The following is a 10836-nucleotide window of genomic DNA, read 5'->3' as shown; positions in this document are numbered from 1 at the left end:
CCAATAATGAATATACTTTTGACAAGAGATACAAACACAGTAATCACCAGCTTTGAGCGAATTAATCACATACAAACTATCCCCATCTCCTCTCTGTATTTATTGAAGCATTAATAACATCAATTGACCGAGGAAGATTGGAAGTCTGGCTGAAATGCTGAATTCTAGGCAACGATATAATTTTTATTTTATTTATTGTTATTATTTGTTAACGCAAGTCGCCAGAAACACAAAGCCTAAAAGCCACTTCAATCATTTTTCTTCAGGGGCCATTGCCACCTACTCCTTCGGCTGGAACAGGGGTACCCCTCCTACAGTCCACACGGATGTGGGCTTGGCTACCAACCATCAGAGGCATGGCTAGTAGAGCAGAAAACAGTACCTCCCCAACTCGACGAAGCAATAATGGTTAATTGTATTTATATAAACCATGTAGTCATGCTCTACAGGTCCCATTTAATGGGGGGGGGGGGGGGTACAGATCAAGGCTCACTTAAAAAATTTGCGCTGAACGCAATGTCGTTTTGTCATTTTATATTAGCAACCAAACAAAGGCCAATGGACAAACCGTCTTTTTTTTAGTATCAATTTGAAAATGAATCACCGTGACAACCAGTTCTTGCGAACCTCATTTTAACAAAAAAAACAAAAACATAAAGATTAATCATACTGTAACGTATCACACGCAAACACTGCTGAATGTTAACGTGATGTAAATACTATTATTTATATAAAACAAGGGGGAAAAGGATGCCATCGTATCAAATGGCTCCGAAACGGTCGCATTGGTAGTTTTGTTGTTTGTGTACAAAACATCAATTTGCGGACGTAATTGTAGCTTGATTACCCAAAGTGCACCGGATGCTACATACTAGATCACGTTTATCACATGTCAACTTGTATAACGTGACCATACAAACCAAGCAATGCTGAAGCATACTCCGTGTCATGACTTTTCTTTAAGAAACATGGACAAGGACTACTTAACTCCGGCAAGCAGACGAGCTCACGGCGCCAGTCTTGTTTAACAGAGAAACAAAACATTGACATGTATTATATCTATGAGTATATGATAAATCGTTCTCAACATTTGGGAATGATTTTTCTACAACCAAAACTCTGTGTTCAGCTTAAACTCCTTGCACTTAAAATTAATTTAATATTTGGGTATCTGTCTACACATCTCTGATACCAGACGATCAATCGCTATGCGGGGCCTACAGTAAATGTATGTCAATAAGTTTAGGAGAATCAATTTGTGCGTGGTTTATTGTATGGTTTGTGCGTCCATTTGGTCGACCCAATTAAAGGAACATCCTACTGAATTTATTGCTGCCAACAAACCAATCGCTGGCAGTGTGAGCACTTTATGTGATCCAACATATAACAAAACAACAAACAAAAACATGTAGAAGTTTGAGATCGGTCGGCCATCTGGGTCACGAGAAAAATAGTGAAAAAACGATTGTTTGACATCGATTCAAGAACAATGAAACAATCACTAAGCGATAAACTCCAAACGGAAAATTAGTTTTGTTTATTTCTCATCAGATTTGACATTTCAGACAGATATAGTTAAAGGGGTGTTCAGGAAACATAACATGACTGGCCTTTTGCCCAAAATATTCTTTGGTGGCGGCTGGGAAAGGAGTCTAAGGAAGATTTTGCGAGCCAAAACATATTTCTAGTAGGGTAATAGGCGTTGATTAATTCGGAGGAGCAAAGTTCTGAATTTGTAAAAGCTTATAGACACTAGACACTCTTGGTAATTGTCAAAGACTAGTCTTCACACTAATCCGGTTAATTCCAAATACAGAATCGTTTTGATCCGTTTGTACGGTATTGCCTTTAATAAACGACCTCGGAGTAATTTGGTGGCGAGGAGGATCAGCAAAAAGCCATCACAGTAGTCTAAGACAATATGGTGATGTTTCTTTATGAGTTAAAGGCAATGGACACTATTGGTAATTACTCAAAATAATTATTAGCATAAAACCTTACTTGGTGACGAGTAATGGGGAGAGGTTGGTAGTATTAAACAATGTGAGAAACGGCTCCCTCTGAAGTGCCATAGTTTTCGAGAAAGAAGTAATTTTCCAAGAATTTGATTTCAAGACCTCAGATTTAACACTTGAGGTCTCGAAATCAACCATCTAAACGCACACAACTTCGTGTTACAAGGGTGTTTTTTTTTCTGTTATTATTATCTCGCAAGGTCGATGACCGATTGAGCTCAAATTTTCACAGGTTTGCTATTTTATGCATATGTTTAGATACACCAAGAGAGAAGACTGGTCTTTGACAATTACCAATAGTGTACACTGCCTTTAATGCTCCCCCGGTCAACAGAGAATGACCACTCTAATGTATCACTAACTAGTATTTCAGCTTACGTCATAATATCTTGGATCCTGATCCGAGTCAAATCCAAGTATGGGAAATTCCGATCCGTATTGTACGTATAGCCTACATGGTAAACGAGCTCGGAGTAATTTGGTGGCGAGGACGATCGGCAAAAAGTCATCCCGCCAGTGTAGTGCATTGATGATGTTTCCATTGCGAGTTAATGCCTATTTGCTCTCCCCTTGGTCAGCAGAGAATGGCCACTTCAACACTTAAAGGAACACGTTGCCTTGGATCGGTCGAGTTGGTCTTTGAAAAAAAATTATAACCGTTTTTTACAAAATGCATATGGGTAGAACGACGTTGTAAAAGTGATCCACACAAACATGCCTCGAAATTTCACTGTTTTCCTTTTACCTCGTCGACTAACACGGTCGGCCATTTATGGGAGTCAAATTGTTGACTCCCATAAATGGCCGATCGTGTTAGTGCGCACAGTAAAAGGAAAACCACGCAATTTCGAGGCAAACTTGTGTGAATCATTGTATTCTACTTTTAAAACATCTTTCCAACCATATGCATTTAATAAAAAAAAGGGTAACAAACGCTTTTTATAGACCAACTCGTCCGATCCAAGGCAACGTGTTCCTTTAATGTATAATATTTCAGCATTACAGTTATAGTATTTGGACCCCTGATCCGGTCAATCCCAAGTACGAATTCATTGTGATCCGTTGTCCGAATTACGTTTTAAAAAGGGTAAACGGCCCGGAGCAATTTCGTTTCGAGGAGGATCAGCAAAAAGCCATCCATGCAGCCTAAAGAATTGATAATGCTTCTTTACGAGTAAATGCCTATTTGCTCTCCCCTTGGTCAGCAGGAAACGGTCACTGTAATAAATAATGTAATAACCGAGTAACTTAATGTCAGCATTACAGTAATATTATGTTGACTCCTCAATCCCAAGTACGGATTTATTCTGAATTGCTTTTAGGAAAAGGACCCGGAGTAATTTTGTTTCGAGGAGGATCAGCAAAAAGCCACCCCAGCAGCCTAATTTATTGATGGTGTTTCTTTTTGAGTAAATGCCTAATTTCCCATCGCTTGGTCAACAGAGATGGTCACTCTAATAACTCAGCATTACATTTATATAATTTTAACTCCAGATACGGTCATTTAAAAGTACGGATTTATTCTGATCCGCTGTCCGAATTGCTTTTAGGGTAAAACGACCCCGGACTAATTTTCTTTCGAGGAGGATCTCAGCAAAAAGCCCTCCCAGCAGCCTAAGGCTTTGATGATGTTTCTCTACGAGTTAATGCCTATTTGCTCACCCCTTGGTCAACAGAGAATGGCAAATCTAATAAGTAATGTGAATACTAACAAAGAATTTCCGCATTACAGTTATATTATGTTGACTCCTGATCCCGTTAATCCCAAGTACGGATTAACTCTGATCCGTTGTCCAAGTTGCCTTTAGGGTTAACGAACCCGGAGTAAGTTTGTGGTACCGGGGATCAACACAATTCTAGACCAGCAGTCTAACGCATTGATGGATGTTTCTCTACGAGTTGATGCGTATTTGCTCACCCCTTGGTCAGCAACGAGGTATGTTGCTCTACCTGTCGAGTTGTCAGTCAGTTAAGTTGAACAATAAGTGTACCGTAATTAAACGTCGCCAATAAGAAATGTACAATCATTGCATTTAAAGACACTATTGGACACTATTGGTCATTGTCAACGTCCAGTCTTCTCACTTGGTGTATCTCAACACATGCATAAAATAACAAACCTGTGAAAAATTTGAGCGCAATTGGTCGTCGAAGTTGCGAGAAATAATGAAAGAAAAAACACCCTTGTCACACGAAGTTGTATGCTTTCAGATTACTTCTTTCTCGAAAACTGCGAAAACTGCGTCACTTCAGAGGGAGCCATTTATCACAATGTTTTACATTATCAACCTCTCCCATCACTCGTTACCAAGTAAGGTTTTATGCTACTAAATATTTTGAGTACGCACCAATAGTGTACATTGCCTTTAAAGTGTGGACTTGAGCACAAACGGGGTACACAAAATGCCGAGATTTTAAACACTTTGTAGACCTCACAAGAAACTCTGCGTTGTAGTCACTGTGCGGACTTTCTGTAAATTATTGTTCTGGAGATAATAAGGGCACTGCAGCCGATTTCACGAATTGCTAAGACCAATCCTATCTCGAGTTAGGACGCCGAGTAACCCGTCCTAACTTAGGATGCTGGTTCAACGCGTCCTACATTCTGTGGATAGGGAACCGGGAGGGGACTCAGTACAGCATAATATAACAATTGACTGCTTTCGCTTACTGTGCGCAGGCGTCGCATGACGTAATATTACCGTATTTGGTCATTCGGAAAACTGAACACGGCGGAAAGTTGAAACCGCCACACCTGTCCTCAGTCCTAATATTAGGAGATTAATCCTGAGTTAGGAGGAGTTTGGTGAAATCGACGGCTGAACACATGATTTTAATTAATTAATCACAAAGGGGAGTATTCCCACTTGTTGTATCCCGACATAAAATTATGCCTAAAATAAGAAAACCTGTGCAAATTAGGGCTCAGTTTGTCAGCGAAGTTGCATGAGAATAATGAAATACACTACACCTTTGTTGCACAAATTTGTCGGCTTTCAGATGTCAAATAAGGGCTTCAGGCCAGAAGTCTTTAAAGGGAAGGTACACGTTTGGTAATTACTCAAAACAAATACTAACTTGAAAACGGACTTGGTAACGAGCATTGGAGAGCTTTTGATAGTAAAAAAAAACATTGCGGGAAACCACTCCCTCTGAAGTAACATACTTTTTGAGAAAGAGGTAATTTCTCACTAAAATAATAAAAGACTTCTAGCTAGAAGTATTTTATTCTTATCTGAAAGCACACATATTCGTCCAACAAGGGTGTTTTTTTTTCATCATTTTCTAGCAACTGAGAAATTACTTCTTTCTAAAAAAACTCACGTGGGAGCCGTTTCTCACAATGTTTTATACTATCAACAGCTCTCCATTACTCGATACCAAGTAATTGTTTACCCTCACAGCTATTTTGAGTACAAATCAATAGTCTACAGTACATTGCACATCGATATAAAGAGTAAACAACTAAACAACGCATTCTTCAACCCAAATGCAAAACTAACATAATGTCAAAGCTCGTGATCATTGTTATGTTATTTATTTGTAAAGAGACGATTAAGTAAATTGGCCTTCATGGACACAATGAGTGCTAGCTGACAATGGAAGACGATTGGTAAAGTTGATGGGATGCATTAATGAGTCACGTAGATTGATGATCATGTTATATATTCATGTGACGTACAGATGGTGATCGTTCAGCTACACAAAGGCACCACGAGTTAATATTATATGAAACAGCCATGTGTATGTTTTTTTTTTTCTGGAGTTAAATTGACTAATTGTTTTCATTAACGCTTAAACTAGAGTGCATTGCACTATTCTCATACAAAAGAAGGTTGACCTATTCTCTACAACTTAACTTTTTAGACAATCCACTGAAGTATAATATCTACGTAAATGTATGGAATAATTTCACACTGATAATATTATTTTATGACGACATAATAATTTGGTTTGCGATAACATCATGTGCGTATCTGTTTGCCAGGTAGACAGTTTGCTCTTAAGAGAACTGTCTTGCTTTATATTTAGTTTGCAGTAACACTATGTATGTGTCTACTTGCCAGGTAGAGTTTGTTCTTTAGAGAACTGTCTTTCTTTATTTGGTTTCCAGTAACACCATGTGTGTGTCTACTTGCCAGGTAGAGTTTGCTCTTTAGAGAACTGTCTTGCTTTATATTTGGTTTCCAGTAACACCATGTGTGTGTCTACTTGCCAGGTAGAGTTTGCTCTTTAGAGAACTGTCTTGCTTTATATTTAGTTTGCAGTAACACTATGTATGTGTCTACTTGCCAGGTAGAGTTTGCTCTTTAGAGAACTGTCTTGCTTTATATTTAGTTTGCAGTAACACTATGTATGTGTCTACTTGCCAGGTAGAGTTTGCTCTTTAGAGAACTGTCTTGCTTTATATTTGGTTTTCAGTAACACCATGTGTGTATCTACTTGCCAGGTAGATTTTGTTCTTTAGAGAACTGCTTGCTAGGCGTGTATAATTATTTTCTATTTACCGCAGAGTGTATACATATTTTTTTTTCTCCAGATCTTTTGGAGACAAATTCTCAGTTCTGAAAAGAACTCTCTAATTGGGGCAAAAGGTAGATAATCGGCTGGGAATACACTAATTTTTAAGGTGGTTATTAAAGGAACACGTTGCCTTGGATCGGTCGAGTTGGTCTTTGAAAGGTGTTTGAAACCGTTTTTTATAAAACGCAGATGGTTAGTAAGATATTTTAAAAGTAGAATACAATGATCCACACAAATGTGCCTCGAAATTGCATGGTTTTCCTTTTACTTTGCGAACTAACACGGTCGGCCATTTGTGGGAGTCAACAAATTGACTCCCATAAATGGCCAAACGTGTTAGTCTACGAGGTAAAAGTAAAACCGTGCAATTTCGAGTGATACTTGTGTGGATCATTATATTTTACTTTGAAAAATACCTCTCTAATCAAATGCATTTTATAACAAACGGTTACAAACGCTTTTCAAAGACCAACTCCACCGATCGAAGGCAACGTGTTCCTTTAACTTCATTGCCGCGGAGCGAGCTCTTGGTGGCCCATAATACAGGAGCCTATTTGCTCAACATTTGCTGAAAACAGAAGCAATTGTTACATCAAAAGAAAATAACCAAACAATTTGGTCTAAATAAATCCCTTGCAAATCTGGAGAGAGTCAGCTTGCCTCAAATGAAGATGAACAGCTTTCTCCAGAAGACGATCAGAGCATACTGATCGAAACGTCGAATTTAAATCAACGGTTCTTTTTTCAGAACCATTACTTGGTGTTATCGCAAACTTTTTCATTAATATGTAATGTAAGTCGTTCTAAACCGAAGATTCAATGAAGTGGAATGCTCTTTGACCATGACAATACTTTATTGGAAAAGGTAGTTTGAGTCACAAAGAGGACGAACGTGAATGTATTTATGACGAAGACGTGAGACAGGACATGAAGAGCTTCGAAAGTGACGAGATTTGATTTATACGCGGTACCTAATTCGATCGAGAGCCAGTGGAGTTCTTGTAAGATAGGTGTAACATGCTGAGAACGAGCTGTACGTGAGAAGAGACGTTGACTTCTACCATAAAATGCAATTATAAACCCCGAAGGACATACTGCCAGGGTAATGTTTAGTAGTTTGTGCTTGGACAAAATAAACTTAAGACTTGATTCAAAAACCTCCGATGGCTTACAATATAGCCCTTTGTGAGCGGTTTTCAAATTGTGCCAATTCAATAATTATAAAAGTCGATTCTTATAGCGCTCCCGTCACTCAGTGACGCTCAATGTGCTCAAACATTTAGTATTTTCATGTAAAGTATGTGGGACTACGTGTGGATTGTGAGACCTTCTCCTTTATGTAATTGTTATTAAATGCACTAGTTCGTTTTACGTGTGTTACATAGCACACACGGGACCAGCGGCCTTACGTCCAATCCGAAGGACGAAGCATCATGGTTGAGTGTCTTGTTTAGGACACAACAGGTGTCACTCTGGGACTCGAACCCACATTCTGCTGATCAGAAACACCAGAGTTTGAATCCGGTGCTCTTAACCACTCGGCCACAACACATCATGATAAGACCGGGAGGGACTCGAACTGATAAAAAACACCAGAGCTTGAGTCCAGTGTGCTTAACCACTCGGCCACAACACAACGTGTCAAGACCGGGACTCGAACCCACACTCTGCTGATCAGAGTCGCCAGAGTTTGAATCCGGTGCTCTTAACCGCCGGGCCATGACACGCCACAGTTGACTCTGCACGTGTAAATACACGAATGATACCAACGATTTATGTTCATCGCGTCGCCACAACCAACACAGCTCAGATGCAGGTTTACTTAAAGGCAGTGGACACTATTGGTAATTACTCAAAATAATTATTAGCATCCAACCCTACTTATAGTGACGAGTAATGGGGAGAGGTTGATGGTATCAAACATTGTGAGAAACAGCTCCCTCTGAAGTGACATAGTTTTCGAGAAAAGTAATTTTCCACGAATTTGATTTCGATACCTCAGATTTAGAATTTGAGGTTTCGAAATCAACCATCTAAACACACACAACTTCGTGTGACAAGGGTGTTTTTTCTGTCATTGTTATCTCGCAACTTCGACAACCAATTGAGCTCAAATGTTCACAGGTTTGTTATTTTATGCATATGTTGAGATACACAAAGTGAGAAGACTGGTCTTTGACAATTACCAATAGTGTCCAGTGTCTTTAACAGTACTAGGTTCGAATTCTCAACATTCTTATAGCAGCCAGGGAAGATTGACATATGAAATTGCGCTAATTGTGCACTATTTTCCGTACGATGCAAAAATAGGAGAGTAACATCAATAAGTAACCAGACAGAACTGTACTCTCTGAGAATGATAACAAAGTTAGTTCCCGATTCGAGAGCGTTCTCTACAGTGAAAGTGACAGGTGAAAGTGTGTTAATTGCACAAAAGATTATTACGGCAGTACGTAGGGAAATCTTCCCTACGTACTGCCGTAATAATCTTACGAAAACGGGTTATTTGTGCGGTATCTACTGCCCTATATAGGCAGGAGAGCATATGAATAAGTAACCAGACGGAATTAGTATCTGAAAACAGTACTATTTCTGTAAGAAAGTTAGTTCCCGATTCGAACGCAGTCTCTCAACACTAAGAGCTTACACAGGTAAGAGTGACAGGTGAAAATATTTTAATTGTATAAAAGATTATTACGGTAGTACGTAGTGAAGAATGACGGATGAAAACGGGTTATTTGTGCGGTATCTACTGCCCTATATACGTAGGAGAGCATATGAATAAGTAACCACCAGGCGGAATCGGTACCTGAAAACAGTACTTGCTCTGTTAAACGATAACAAAGTTAGTTCCCGATTCGAGAGAATTATCTCAACACTCAGACTAGAGCTTACACAGTGAATAGTGAACAGGTGAAAGTGTGTTAGCTCTATAAGCAGTATAAAGATTGTTACCGTAGTACGTAGGAAAGAGTTACAGATGAAAACGTGTTATTTGTGTGGCATCTACTGCCCTATATATAGAGGTAGGAGAGCAAATGAATAAGTAACCAGACACAACTGATCTGTGAAAACAGTACTCTCTCTGTGAAATGATAGCAAGATTAGTTCTTGATTTGAGAGCATTCTCTCAGCAATTAGAGCTTACACAGGGGGAACAGTGACATGTGAAAGTGTGCAAATTGTACGAGAAGATTATCACGGTAGTACGTAGGGAAGTTTTTCAAAAGACAGCTATATTTGTGTGGTATGTATAGCCTTATCCGTGTAGGGGAGTATTTGAATAAGTAACCTGACAACTGTTTCCTCTCGCTGTCGCTGTCACTGTCGCTGTCGTTGCCGTTGCCGCTGCCGTTCCCGTTGCCGTTGTTGTTATTGTTGGTGTTGGTGGGTGTTGTTGTTGTTGTTGTTGTTGCTGTTGTTGTTGTTGTTGTTGTTGTTACCCTGCATAGGGGATTAAAGGACTCGAACTGCCTCTAGCTACCGGGAAATCTCAGTAGTCTAGTTGGTAAGACACTGCTCTAGAATTGCAAGGGTCGTGGGTTCGAATCCTACCCGGGAAAGTACTGGGTATACAGTGCTAACACATATCGGTGTATGGGTAAAAACAAAAAGGTTGATGTTGTTGTGTTATTGTTGTTGTTGATGTCACTGTTATTGCTGTGGTTGTTGTTTTGGCGAGGCTTATAGATACCTCTCGTATGCCATGGTTCGCGAGCTTAACCAGCGTCAAATCGCTGATTCGGATAGGGCACGTCCTTTCATTAATAGACACTACTGCTATTAAATCAACGAAAGATGATACCGTGAAACAACGAATCACGCTGATACACAACAGAATGTAATCATTTTGACTTGTTGCAGGTATCGCACCTGTTAGTCTCTCGATAAATGACATTCTTCAGTTTCCAATTGCAATCAGAGGCAGCTTTTTCGTATTGTTTTCGTTATGTTGTGTGGTTAGAGATTGGTTGCTGCAGTATTCGGTTGCAAAACGAGGAATAATTTCACAGTACAATTTTCGGAAACGTCTAAGAATTTTTTTGTTCGCTTGTCTACCTATAAAATGGGACTTTCAATTACTAAAATGGAAATATTTCGGGGTGAAACATAACCCTTTTCTCTTAAAGTATTCTTTTGAGAGCTACGAAATACTTATCTCAGAATATTACAACACAAAGGATAATATCAAGGGTGGGAAGATGGATTACAAGTAATTAATTGGTGAATGAGGCAGCTCAATAAAAGAGGAGATATCTGTTGGGAAAAGGTAAAGGCAAAAAACAACTTTCTCCTC

General features: G+C 39.2%; 1 protein-coding gene across 6 annotated transcripts in view; it reads right to left on the bottom strand.

Annotated features, from left to right (window-relative positions):
- Positions 1 to 10836, bottom strand: part of LOC117305091 (soluble guanylate cyclase 88E-like) — an 81935-nt gene that overhangs the window by 56119 nt on the left and 14980 nt on the right. The gene's annotated exons all lie outside the window — the stretch shown is intronic.

This window comes from Asterias rubens, chromosome 22, assembly GCF_902459465.1.
Source record: "Asterias rubens chromosome 22, eAstRub1.3, whole genome shotgun sequence".
Lineage (NCBI taxonomy): Eukaryota > Metazoa > Echinodermata > Asteroidea > Forcipulatida > Asteriidae > Asterias > Asterias rubens.
This window is presented reverse-complemented; position numbering and strand designations above follow the sequence as displayed.